General features: G+C 46.8%; 1 non-coding gene across 1 annotated transcript; it reads left to right on the forward strand.

Annotated features, from left to right (window-relative positions):
* Positions 1-183: 183 nt before the first annotated feature.
* On the forward strand, positions 184-255 carry TRNAE-CUC (transfer RNA glutamic acid (anticodon CUC)). Its single transcript has one exon. It is a non-coding gene; the product is annotated as a tRNA-Glu (tRNA).
* Positions 256-13692: the final 13437 nt, after the last annotated feature.

The raw sequence follows: 13692 nt of genomic DNA on the forward strand, positions 1-13692 counted from the left end.
CGTTTCCCCCTTCTGTGGCGTGGAATGGAACGTCCCTCCCGACACACCGCTGCGTCTGCGGCTTGGTACTGCCCAGAAAGGGGGAGCACAAAGCAGAGAAACAAGCGGGATAGTAAGACTGTGCAGCCTATGTACTTTTGTAAGTGAGCTCTTGAGGAAGATGGCGGAAGCGTTGTCTGTGGATCCCTGGTGGTCTAGTGGTTAGGATTCGGCGCTCTCACCGCCGCGGCCCGGGTTCGATTCCCGGTCAGGGAAGCTCCTTTTTCTTCCATCAAGTCACCCCAATATTTTTATTTTATTTTATTTTATTTTATTTTATTTTATTTTATTTTATTTTATTTTATTTTATTTTATTTTATTTTATTTTATTTTATTTTATTTTATTTTATTTTATTTTATTTTATTTTATTTTATTTTATTTTATTTTATTTTATTCTCTCAACCCTCTGCCCATACTATAAAATCATAGAATTTTTTCCTAGAGGCATGTTTTCTACTTGCCCTCATATGTCACTTCCGTCTGAAAGACACACACAGACATGCAGTCATTGGGATTTATTCTGTTCCCAGGACACTCTGGCCGCTGCTTATCCCCTTGGTTTTTGTTTTACTATGGGCAGAAACCAGCACAACTTCATTGCTGTCTTCTACAGGGCTATCAGCCTATCCATAAAAACAACTCACGAACAGGCCACGAGGTGGCGCCCTGGCCCCATCTCTGCCACCACCCAGCACAGTCCCTGTCCTGAACGTTTCCCATTTGATCCCATAGGTTCTCATCAGCTGCAGAATAACGAAGGCTTTGTATTTGCTGACAAAGCTGAAGCTGTTATTAAGCCAAAATCATATGTACCGTGTTTTACAGAATACCAAATTCATAGAATACCAGTTTGGAAGGGACCTCCAGGATCATCTCCTTTCCTCTGGTCTAAGGCTGTCCATGGAAGCTCTACAAACTGTCTTTTAAACAGCCTTAATGCAGCATTTAAAACAGAGAAGTTACCAAGCATTATCAGGGAGTATGACTGAAAGTCTTCAACATCTCGTTCTGTCTGTGACATTTATACATTGATGATCTATCCTCTTCCTATAGAGTGATGAAGAACCATGTGGCCCCATCCTCACAGCCAATGCCATCTCTGCTTTCCACCTATAGATTTTGAACTGAATATTCACAGATTGCATTGGGTTGGAAGGGACCCTCGAAGGTCATCTTTTCTGACCCCCTTGCAGTCAGCAGGGACACCTCTGACTAGATCAGGTTGCTCAGGGTTCCATCATTAACCTTGAATGTCCCCAGGTATGAGGCCTCAGCCACAGCCCTGCACAACCTGTTCCAGTGTTCCACCACTGTCATAGTGAAGAACTTCCTCTTTATGTCTGACCTAAATCTCCCCTGCTCCAGTTTGAAACCATTGTCCCTGGTCCTATCATCACAAGCCCTTATAAACAGTCCCTCCCCAGCCCTCCTGCAGGTCCCCTTCAGATAATGAAATGTAGCTAATAAGGTCACTCCAGATCCTTCTCTTCTCCAGGCTGAACGAACAGCCACAATTCTTTCAACCTGTCTTCATAGGAGAGATTCTTCAGCCCTCTGATCATCTTTCTGGGCCTCCTCTGGACCTCCTCCAGCAGCTCCATGCCTCTCTGTTCTGCACAGAAAGAGTGATTTGCCATTGGAATGTGCTGCCCAGGGAGGTGGTGGAGTCACCATCCCTGGAGGTGTTTAGGAAGAGGCTGGATGAGGCACTTGGTGCCATGGTTTAGTTGATTAGATGGTGTTGGGTGATAGGTTGGACCTGATGATCTCAAAGGTCTTTTCCAACCTGGTTAATCCTATTCCTATTCCTATTCCTATTCCTATTCCTATTCCTATTCCTATTCCTATTCCTTTCTCTTCCTCTTCTCTTCTCTTCTCTTCTCTTCTCTTCTCTTCTCTTCTCTTCTCTTCTCTTCTCTTCTCTTCTCTTCTCTTCTCTTCTCTTCTCTTCTCTTCTCTTCCTATTCTCTTCCTATTCTATTCTATTCTATTCTGTTGGGAGTCCCATAGCTGGACATGGTACTCCAGGCAAGGTCTCACCAGAGCATGCAAAAAGTCCGTGCCAAGGCAAAGGAGGGAAGCAGAATTTCTGCATCCCAGGGCATCAGCTGCCTGGGGAGACAAGAAGGGTTTGGTTTTGTTCCTTGCTGCACAAAGCTGGTGAACCATGGGAGCAGTCTGTGCTGTTGTCACCATGGCAGTCAAAGGACACAAACAAGGCCAAGTGTTTATTAAACTGGGGGAGATGGAAGGGAAAATAAAGAAAGAAAAAGCTGCTTTCAGACACACAATCCTTTCTCCAGATTATATTTTTTCCCATCTTATTACCTCTCCTCATCACCCTTTCTGTAAAATACTACTTAAAGCATAACTGTAAGTCTCAGATTAAATATGGAACTCCTCCTGGACAGTAAGATACACTTAAAACCACCCCAAACCATCACAGCTTCATTTCTAGCTCTGCTCGGACTGCCCCTTCAGAACTCCAGCTGGAAAATTTACCCTCGACCATGCTTCAAGAGAAATCATTTTATCCAAGCCCAGGCATTTTATTTAAGGTGATGGTAATGAAAGTCAAATGCAGATTTAATTACCACACACAAACTAAACAGTGCTACCCAGGGACCCTTTTTCCCCAAGTCCTTTTTTACAGGAGCAATTGCCATGTCCTATTAAAAAGTGCTCTGATCACGGGACGGTGAAAGCTCTGATCTTTTTAAAAGCCTGAACTTTTTCACTTGCACTCTGAAAAATCTGCTTTCTAGACCCCTTTTACGACTGCCTTGTGGCTCCAGTCGATCATTACCTTCTGCTTTCCCCCCTGTGCTTTCTTTCCCATGTGCTGCTTTGATTAATTGCGTTTCAGTCAACTCTATTGACGACGCTATTATGCGCCGCCTAATTCTTGTTGGGCTGGCAGGGAAATGCAGCTGAGAGGTGCCAGCTTTCCCCAAAAGCAGGGGGGGGGGAGGAAAAATAATAATAACAGACTATAAATTGATATGACAACACATGCTCTTCCTGGCAGTGCTGCCTGCTGCGTGTGACGGGGAGTAGCAGTGACCCGGGCCGGGCCAAGGCGGCTGATGGAGCGTGGTGGTGGCAGGGTGCCTTCTGCTGCTGAGTGGCTGCATGCTCAGGCTGGCCCCACATCCTTTGCAAGGGGTTTCTGTTTGTTTATTTGTTTGGGGAACAAAAATGACAAGTCTGCATTCCATAAATGGCTTAATTGGTACTGTGCAAACTGCAGTTCTGCACAAGAGCTCACATCCAGCGAAATAAAAGGAAGGGAAGTGGAGTCATCTTCCCCTCTGCTCAGAGGAGGCACTGTCTGATTCTTCCAGGGTGGAGTTTTGCAGTGTGCAGTCTCCAGTTTGCTTGTTCTCTACCTCAAGATGGGTTTAGGTACTGGGAAAACTTTCTTTCTGAAGGAGTGGTCAGGCACTGGAACAGGACTGGAGAAGAGGAAGCTCATAGGGAGACCTTCTTGCTCTCTACAACTACCTGAAGGGAGGTTGTAGCCAGGTGGGGGCTGGTCTCTTCTCCCAGGCAACCAGCACCAGAACAAGAAGGCACAGTCTCAAGCTGTGCCAGGGGAGGTTTAGGCTGGATGTTAGAAAGAAATTCTTCATAGAGAGAGAGATTGGCTATTGGAATGTGCTGCCCAGGGAGGTGGTGGAGTCACCATCACTGGAGGTGTTTAAAAAGAAATTGGATGAGGCATTTAGTGCCATGGTTTAGTTGATGAGATGGTGTTGGGTGGTAGGTTGGACTGGATGATCTCAAAGGTCTTTTCCAACCTGGTTAATTCTATTTAAGTTCTATTATTTAAGGCTGCAGTTGTAGATTCACCACCCCTGGACATGCTCAAGAAACATGTGGATGTGGCACTATGGGACATGGTCTAATGGCCAGGATGGTGTTGGGTTGGCAGTTGAGGATCTTAGTGATCTTTTCCAACCTTAATGATTGTATGATTCAGATCTGTTTGGATCATGGCCTTGGGTCAATGAAAGTGGAATACCTTGCTGTAGTCTGCTGGGTGGCTTTCACCCCTCTAAGCATGCTGCATTCATCTTCCCTTAAGCAAGCAGGCTGAAGCTGAGTGTGAAGCATGTGACACAGTGAGCATGAGCTCCTGTCACTGTGACTCTCCTACAAGGCTCATCACAGGGAGCTCTTGTGTGTGTGCCAGACCCGTTTCTGAAGTTCTCAGCTTGCCACTACGACCTCCCCAAGTCTGTGTTTGGTGAGAAAGGAGTGAGAGGAGCTGCTGGTGGCTCTGGCTGTGAACACAGGCATTATGCAGCAGCTCCCTGTGATGTACCATACTGCCACACTTCAGAAACACAGAAGGTCAGAAGAGGTGCCTGTCACCCCCCACCAGTCTGCTTTCTTAGTGACTTCATTGCTGGACTACTGGGAGTGGGTGATTCATGACAGGGGGAGATAAATCCAGCACAGGCAGCTGTCTGCTTATGGGCAGTCAGGAGTCTCCTCAGCCCGAGAATGGCTGTGAGTCCCCCAGGACAGCTCAGCTCAGCAATACCCAGAAGTAGCATCCTCTGCTTATTCATTCCCATCCTGTTGGTACTTGCAGGTACTTCAGGGCTTTTGAAAGCCAGGTATCCTAAAATCTCTTGTACCTGCTGTTTATCACAGCTTTAAGAGTAAAAAACTGGCTGGAAGTCATTTAATCAATTCTACTTCTCCTCTGGTCGTCATACAATTTGAAAGGAATTTTTCTTCTATGGTATCCTTTATGCCACCAGGAATTTGCCTCCCCCACTAGCATCTGGGCTCCAGGACAGCTGGAGGCTTATGATAAGGGCTGGAAACTTTAGTTAAGGGTGCTCCCAAGATGATCACCACTTTGGAGACAGGACTCTGAGGTCTAATTAGACAAGATCAAGGACAAGAAACTAAATAACACTATTCCCACTTTACAGGTGGGTGTCCAAGGAGCAGAGTCATGAACAGTTGTATTTCTGATGTGTTTAAGCAGTTAAAAGGAACTGGACACCTAAACATTGTTACAAGCCAGACAAATGAGAATTTATCCTTTAAGGCTTGGGTCCCACTGGGGCTTAAAAGCATGAATAATTTCATTTACATGGACAGTCCCACTGAAGTGGAATAGCTGCTCTGAGTATGCCTAAGGCCCTTAGTCCTGCTGCAGGAGCAGTCCTTAAGTGCATATTGTCTCTGAATCATAGAATTGTTAGGGTTGGAAGGGATGTCAAGGATTATCCAGTTCCAACCCCCCTGCCATGGGCAGGGACACCTCACACTACAGCAGGCTGCCCAGAGCCACATCCAGCCTGGCTGCAAACACCTCCAGGGATGAGGCTTCCACCACTTCCCTGGGCAACCTGTGCCAGTCTCTCACCACCCTCATGGAGAAGAACTTCTTCCTAACATCCAATCTGAACTATCAGACTGATTTTGAAAGCATCAGGGAGCCCTCCCTTAGCCAAAAAAAAAGTCACTCTAGAAAATATCTAACAGCTAAAAAATATCTAACATGCCCAGCATTTTTTCCCTTAAAGGGTAATACAGAGAGGGAGGGAGGGAAGGAAGGAGGGAAGGAAGGAGGGAAGGAAGGAGGGAAGGAAGGAGGGAAGGAAGGAAGGAAGGAAGGAAGGAAGGAAGGAAGGAAGGAAGGAAGGAAGGAAGGAAGGAAGGAAGGAAGGAAGGAAGGAAGGAAGGAAGGAAGGAAGGAAGGAAGGGAGGAAGGGAGGGAGGGAGGGAGGCAAGGAGGGAAGGAAGGAAGGAAGGGAGGGAGGGAGGGAGGGAGGGAGGCAAGGAGGGAAGGAGGGAAGGAGGGAGGAAGAAAGAAAGAAAAAGAAAGAAAGAAAGAAAGAAAGAAAGAAAGAAAGAAAGAAAGAAAGAAAGAAAGAAAGAAAGAAAGAAAGAAAGAAAGAAAGAAAGAAAGAAAGAAAGAAAGAAAGAAAGAAAGAAAGAAAGAAAGAAAGAAAGAAAGAAAGAAAGAAAGAAAGAAAGAAAGAAAGAAAGAAAGAAAGAAAGAAAGAGGGAAAGAAGGAAAGAAAGAAAGGAAGGAAGGAAGGAAGGAAGGAGGATAGAAAGAAAGAAGGAAAGAAAAGGTTCTTTGCTTCTCTTTTTTTGTTTCCAGTTTCAACCACAGGCACAGAAACTCCCCACTGCAAAAGCTGGGCACACAGGCAAGCAAGGTTTTACATATTTATACTGAATTATTACTTCTCTATTGTTTTGTTGGTGGCTACTGCTATTGGGCATCCTTGGGGTTTGATGGTCACATCAAAGGAGCTGCTCTGGCGTGAGAACTGGTCGAAATGAGCCAGATAATTCCTGGATTTATTACTGGGGTCGGTTCCCATGATTGTCAGTGGGCAGCAGCCACTGCTGTGGCGTAATCCTCATTCTCTTGGTAAGGCACACACTGCCTCAAAAAGGTTTAATGATCCAGTCGTGATTTGCTAATGGGAATCTTTCTTGTGGGCTTAAAAAGCCTTGAAGTAGGACAGGATCACAGGCTCACAGGATGTCAGGGGTTGGAAGGGACCCAAAGAGATCATCAAGTCCAACCCCCCTGCCAGAGCAGGACCATACAATCTAGCTCAGGTCACACAGGAACACATCCAGACAGGCCTTGAAAGTCTCCAGAGAAGGAGACTCCACAACCTCTCTGGGCAGCCTGTTCCAGTGCTCTGTGACCCTTACAGTAAAGAAGTTCCTCCTTGTGTTGAGGTGGAACCTCCTGTGCTGCAGCTTACATCCATTGCTCGAAGGTCTTTTCCAACCTGGTTAGTTCTCTTCTCCCTTCCCTTCCCTTCCCTTCCCTTCCCTTCCCTTCCCTTCCCTTCCCTTCCCTTCCCTTCCCTTCCCTTCCCTTCCCTTCCCTTCCCTTCCCTTCCCTTCCCTTCCCTTCCCTTCCCTTCCCTTCCCTTCCCTTCCCTTCCCTTCCCTTCCCTTCCCTTCCCTTCCCTTCCCTTCCCTTCCCTTCCCTTCCCTTCCCTTCCCTTCCCTTCCCTTCCCTTCCCTTCCCTCCCCTTCCCTTCCCTTCCCTCCCCTTCCCTCCCCTCTCCTCCCCTCCCCTCCCCTTCCCTTCCCTTCCCTGTCCTATCCCAGGGAGCAAGTGAGCAGAGCCTGTCCCCTCCCTCCTGACCCCCAGCCCTCAGAGGTTTATAAACATTTATTTATTACCAGGGTGGCACATGAAGGTCAGTCTGCAGCAGTATCAAGAAAGGGTCTGATTCATTTTGGTTTGGGATTCCTGTTGGTGGAATTTTATCCACTAACTGCTAGAATGGGTTGAAGGGACAAAGCTGTGGTAGCTGGGCGAGGATCAGAGCTGTGATAAGACAGGGAGGGCAGGGAGCAGACACTGGGGTGGCAGGTCACAACTGAAGACCTGAGGTGGTGATCAAAACCCAGACACTTCAACCTTAGTGACTGACCAAAGGAAGAGACTACAGCGAGAGCAGCTGGGACAGCCTGGGGAAACCACAGACTTCTGCTGTGGCTGCAACCCATTTGCCTTTCCTTTCTGTCGGGAAAGGAGGGAGGGGGCTGCCCAGTGGGGCAGCTGCCCAAAAAAGAGGGCAGGAGAGGGAAAAGGCAAGGAAGTGGCTTTGCCTGCCCAGGGGAAAGGAGATACTCCCCACTATGTGCACCCCCACCGTCGCTCCCCCTTGGCAACCCAGTGCCTCTTCCGGAAAACAAGCCCCAGAAAAGCCAAATCAAATCAAATCCCTTCTCCTCAACCAAAATGCAGTTAGAAAGCAGAGTGGGAGAGGGGGCAGGGAGAGAAACATGTTGTTTTGTTTTAAGGCCTGTGTTGGGAAGCATCATTAAAACCTATTTGAACTACCACACACCACAGACCTCCTCTTGTTAATCCGGTTGCAGAAGTGTATCTTAGATGCACAACACTCTGTTTGAAACCTCCCAGAGGAGACTCTTTCTCCTAAAGTAAACTAAAGGCTCTTTGATATATGAAAAACAAAACAAAGCAAAAAAGAGTATTGAGTGTTAAGTCAAAACTAAGGGGGGGGGGGGGGAAATGCAGGCCTTTAGGTAACTGTTGTTTGGTCTCCCCTGGTTTATGGATAGTAGTAATTGCAGTAACTGGCTGTAGTAACCTGACATTAATACTCTTCATGGATACTCTTCACAGGTCAAACACTTATCTTTACATCTCCCAGTAACATGGTGTTTCCTGGAGCAGGATGCTGATTCCATAGAAGGAGGTCTTGCAGTGTAACATGTATGAAGACGAGGGCAGAGCTGAAAACTTCCCAGCTGGTAGGTGATTCCGGCCACAGTTGCCACGTTGCATCAAGGTGTGCTTTTCATCCTGAAGGCTTTTCTTTGTAGAAGACAAAAATGCTGAATGTGGACTGTGTGGAAAGAATAAGTCCACACCTCAGAAGGACTTTGCTGTGGAGTAAGTAGCGGCAGTGCTCAGACAAGCATCGTCTAAAACATCCAGCTGTGCTTGCATGCAGTATCAGTAGCTAGAGCTGTCTCTCCAGACCAGTCTGCCTCTCCAGACCATGAAATTAGATCAACTAGACACATTTCCTTTTGTTTCTCATATTAGTTTCCTTTTGTTTTTTTGCTTTTCTTTTTAATATCTAGGGTACAACACTAATTCACGTGTCCCAGCTTTGCACCGCCACCATGAAGGCAGAAAGAGCTCCTCATGACATCCTGCTTAAGCATCAGCTTTCAGAATAGCTGCCAACAAACATTTTGGAGGCTCAGACTAAGGAGTCAGCAGCACAAAGTGGCATCTTCTGGCAGTTGTTGTAGTCACAGGCCTGGCATGATGATTCTGCTTGGGACAGAACCACAGAATTGTTTCAATTGGAGAGTACCTTTAAAATCACCCAGTCCAACCATTCTCTAACTCTATCAAGGCTGGTGCTAAACCATGTCCCTCAGCACCACATCTCTGCCTCTCTGAAGCACCTCCAGGGATGGGGATTCAACCATCTCCCTGGGCAGCCTGTGCCAGTCTTTGATAACCCTTTCAGTGAAGAAGTTTCTACTAATATCCAACCTAAACCTCCTCTGATGCAACTCCTCTCATCCCAAATACACGCCCTCCACCACATACTCCAAATGCATGCCCCCCACCAAATACAGTCCCTCCACCACAGCAGCTGATTTTTCTTCTGGGGCAATACCTAATGCCAGATTTCGTCCACTTGCAATCAGAGCAACAGGAGGTCTGGCAGCACTGTAGTTGTAGAGAGCAGTAAGTCTCCCCTGAGCTGCCTCTTTTCCAGGCTAACCCCAGCACCCTCAGCCTCTCCTCACAGGGCTTGTGCTTGAGACCTTTCACTTCTTGAGGAGTACTCCTGGAGTCATAGTTTCTTCTCCTGGTGACAAGCTTGCTGGTTGCTCCATTCTCCTCTGGTCCCCTTGCTCAGCCAGGAATCCCATCTTACACAGCATGCTCTGAAATGGGCAGGAAAAAGCAGTTTTCAGGCTTGAAACTGGTTCTGCACTGCTGATAGGTTTCATGATGGAAACCCGTCGGTTTCATGATGCAAACCCATCTGTCCAGCACAGGGAGCCCCAAAACCCACTGTGGTTTCTAGGTTCTAGGTCCTTCTCACCTGCCTGGGTCCTGTCTGGGGTAACAACTTCTCAGTTCTGTGTGACACAGTCAGGCCCACAGCTACAGCAGCCTAAGTGCTTTTTATTTGCACTGCTGAGGGCTAAGGTTTTGAGCCTGCTAATGCTGAGTGACAGAATTGGTTTTTAGGGTTTTATTTTTCTCTTAAGAAAAACATTCTAGGGAATTGCATAACCTCCTCTGATCCCCTTGATAACTGGAATTTGAGGTTGCAAACCTACCTATTGAAAAATTAGTGAAAGCCAACTGTTTCCTGTTGAGCAAGCAGCCTGATTTGCCTTCTCATGCCATGTGCTATAATCTACCTCTAGGTCCAGTTCTGGGCCCTTCAGTTTAAGAAGGACATTGAGACACCTGAATGTGTCCAGAGAAGGGCAACAAGGCTGGGGAGGGGTCTGGAGCACAGCCCTGTGAGGAGAGGCTGAGGGAGCTGGGGTTGCTTAGCCTGGGGAAGAGGAGGCTCAGGGGAGACCTTCTTGCTCTCTCCAACTCCCTGAAGGGAGGTTGTAGCCAGGTTGGTCTCTTCTCCCAGGCAACCAGCACCAGAACAAGGGGACACAGTCTCAAGCTGTGCCAGGGGAAGTTCAGGCTCGAGGTGAGGAGAAGGTTCTTCACGGAGAGAGTCATTGGCCATTGCAATGGGCTGCCCAGGTGGAGTCCCCATCCCTGGAGGTGTCCAAGAGGGGATTGGACGTGGCACTTGGTGCCATTGTTTAGTCATGAGGTCTGTGGTGCCAGGTTGGACTTGATGATCTTTGAGGTCTCTTCCAACCTTGGTGATTCTGTTATCTAAATTACAAACTTGCTTCTTCCCTCCAGGTCCACCAGTCACTGAATGCAGAATAAAGACAATAAAGGGCTGAAGTAAGGTTGTGTGTGCACAGCCACAAGCCCTGCATTCTGGCTCTTGGTTGTGCCAAGGAAGCAGCTTTTCCTTGCTCTGTTTTAAAACCTGCACAGACTCCTCCAGCTGTGGCCTTCTAGCACAGCTACAACCCAAACCATCAGGAGCTATTATCCTCTGATGTCTTTCCAACAGCACATGTGAAATATGCTTCTTCTCCATTTGTCTCTCATTTGGGAAATCTTCATCTGCTCTCACAGAGGTAGCACTCCCAAGAGAGGCTCAGGTCTAACCAAGCGTGAAGGCTGAGCTCCTGCCTCATGTGCTGGTCCCTTTAGGTGACTCAGATTAAAAGATAAACAAACATTCAAACAAAACCAAACAACCAACCCCAAAGACAACACAACAAGAAACAGAGGAGACATCAGCAACTCAGTGTGTCCATGGATCTGGCCCGTTTCATGAGTGAAAATGGGATAAACCCAGCCCCAGAGGCTGCACAAATCCATCCATGAGGTGTTGTTTCAGGATGCTGAAATAGCTTCTTTCATCTCATCAGGCTCTTAGAAATGTTTTTTTCAAAGTGCCCCCCCCCCCCCCCTTTTATTTCTTTCAGAATGAGGAAAAAGTGTTGCATTTAGGGCAACACATCTTAATGTTTTGGGATGCATCAGTTAGATTGAAGCCCTTGGGGTAGAACCAAAGCAGTGGCTGCACATTTGTAACACCATAGGATGCCTGGGAGGCTCCCTAGCAGCCTCTTAGAGGGCAAGTTAATAGTTAACAGCTGAAAGTCAAGTAGGGTTGCAACCTGCTCTTTTTCATGTAAACAAAGCCCACTTTTTATCTCCTTGCCAGTTCATGAATGTAATCTGTACCCTTGAAACTGCCTGTATGGGAAGAGATTGGTAGCTGATGCTACTGAACATGCCAGTGCAGCACAGAGGTATTTGTGTCCTGAGTCACAGAACACTCAATTCCCCCCCAAACAACGAAACTCAAATAAGACCAAGCTTGATTTACAGCACAGAGATACAGATCCTTCCTCCCCATCATTTGTTCCTTTCCTCCATGGGACAGCAGGCTGTTCAGGCAATCAATAGTCTCTCCATGTTGGGTGCTGGAGACCAGTTGATGGGGGCTGGGGTGGGTTACATGTTTAGTGTTTGGGAGGAGAGAGCCACTGACCTGAGGCTGCATTTCAGTGACAGAAAGTCTCTGTCTGGCTACAGGCTGGCCACCCTGTGGCTGTGCCACACTCCTTCAGCTGTTATTGGGGCATAATAAACTTTTTTGTGCCTTTTAGACATGTGCTTATCCTTACAGAGACAGAGCTTCACACACCTTCTGCAGAGAGTCTTTGCAGACCTGTGATGGTATAACAACAAACCCTTGCCTCAGTGAGAACTGTTAAATTAGCATCATGGAATCACAGCACCATTTTGCTTGGAAAAGATCTTTGAGATCATCGAGTCCAACCACCTCTGCCAAGGCTGGTGCTAAACCCTGAAGATGACCAGAACTGAAAGGAAAAACTACCCTCTCAGAAGGTATCATACCAGTTTTCCCCTCCTAGAGACAAGCCCCTAATGAGGATCTGAAGGAAAGCTGAACCTAGAAACCACAGTGGGTTTTGGGGCTCCCTGTGCTGGACAGATGGGTTTGCATCATGAAACCTACCAGCAGTGCAGAACCAGTTTCAAGCCTGAAAACTGCTTTTTCCTGCCCATTTCAGAGCATGCTGTGTAAGATGGGATTCCTGGCTGAGCAAGGGGACCAGAGGAGAATGGAGCAACCAGCAAGCTTGTCACCAGGAGAAGAAACTATGACTCCAGGAGTACTCCTCAAGAAGTGAAAGGTCTCAAGCACAAGCCCTGTGAGGAGAGGCTGAGGGTGCTGGGGTTAGCCTGGAAAAGAGGCAGCTCAGGGGAGACTTACTGCTCTCTACAACTGCCTGAAGGGAGGTTGTAGCCAGGTGGGGGTCGGTCTCTTCTCACAGGTAAGCAGCACCAGAACACGAGGACACAGTCTCAAGCTGTGCCAGGGGAGGTTTAGGCTGGATGTTAGGAAGAAATTCCTCACAGAAAGAGAGATTGCCCATTGGAATGTGCTGCCCAGGGAGGTGGTGGAGTCACCATCACTGGAGGTGTTCAGGAGGAGACTTGATAGGGTGCTTGGTGCCATGGTTTAGTTGGTGAGATGGTGTTGGGTGATAGGTTGGACTTGATGATCTCAAAGGTCTTCTCCAACCTGGTTAATTCTATTTAAGTTCTATTATTTAAGGCTGCAGTGGTAGAGTCACCATCCCTGGACATGCTCAAGCAACATGTGGATGAGGCACTATGGGACATGGTCTAATGGCCAGGATGGTGTTGGATTGACAGCTGAGGATCTTAGTGGTCTTTTCCAACCTTAATGTTTCTATGATTCAGAATGTGCTGCCCAGGGAGGCGGTGGAGTCCCTGGGGGTGTTCAGAAAAGGACTGGATGTGGCACTTGGAGCCATGGTTTAGTTGTCAGGAGGTGTTAGGTATTAGGTCATAGGTTGGACTCGATGATCTCTGATGCTCTTTTCCAACCTGGTTGATTCTGTGACTCTGTGATTGAAAACAAAGAAAAACTGCAACAAATCACCCATAAAATGCAGTCCAAAAGAAAAAAAAGGGGGGGAATGGGGGGGGGGGGGGGGGGGAGGAGGGGGAAAAGGACTTCATTTAATTACTGATATGTAAAGACTTTTTGCATAGGAAAAAAGGTTGCCAAAGTAATACAGAAAAAAAGACCAACTAGGTACACTATTTGTAAAACAAATGTTTTAAAAGTATATTTTGCATAATGTTTAACATTCTCAACGCTTATTGCTTTCTCCACACAGCAGAGAAATCAAGTGCATCATAATAATAATAATAATAATAATAATAATAATAATACATGCTGTGTTTTATCTTCTTTTTTCTTTGCTTGTTATTTTTTGCCTTTTGTTTTGTTTTGTTTAAACATAAAATCTCTAGTTCTTGACTGGCTGTATTAAAATACTCAGGTTATTTTCAGTCACTGTGATTAAAAACGAAACCCAACAACGACAGAAAAATGCTAAAAATGAAAGCAAACCATTTTCTGCAGCACTAATTGGTCTGGGTATCTGCAAAATAATTTAGTCACATCCCCTCCTCCCCCCTC

This window comes from Dryobates pubescens, chromosome 28, assembly GCF_014839835.1.
Source record: "Dryobates pubescens isolate bDryPub1 chromosome 28, bDryPub1.pri, whole genome shotgun sequence".
NCBI lineage: Eukaryota > Metazoa > Chordata > Aves > Piciformes > Picidae > Dryobates > Dryobates pubescens.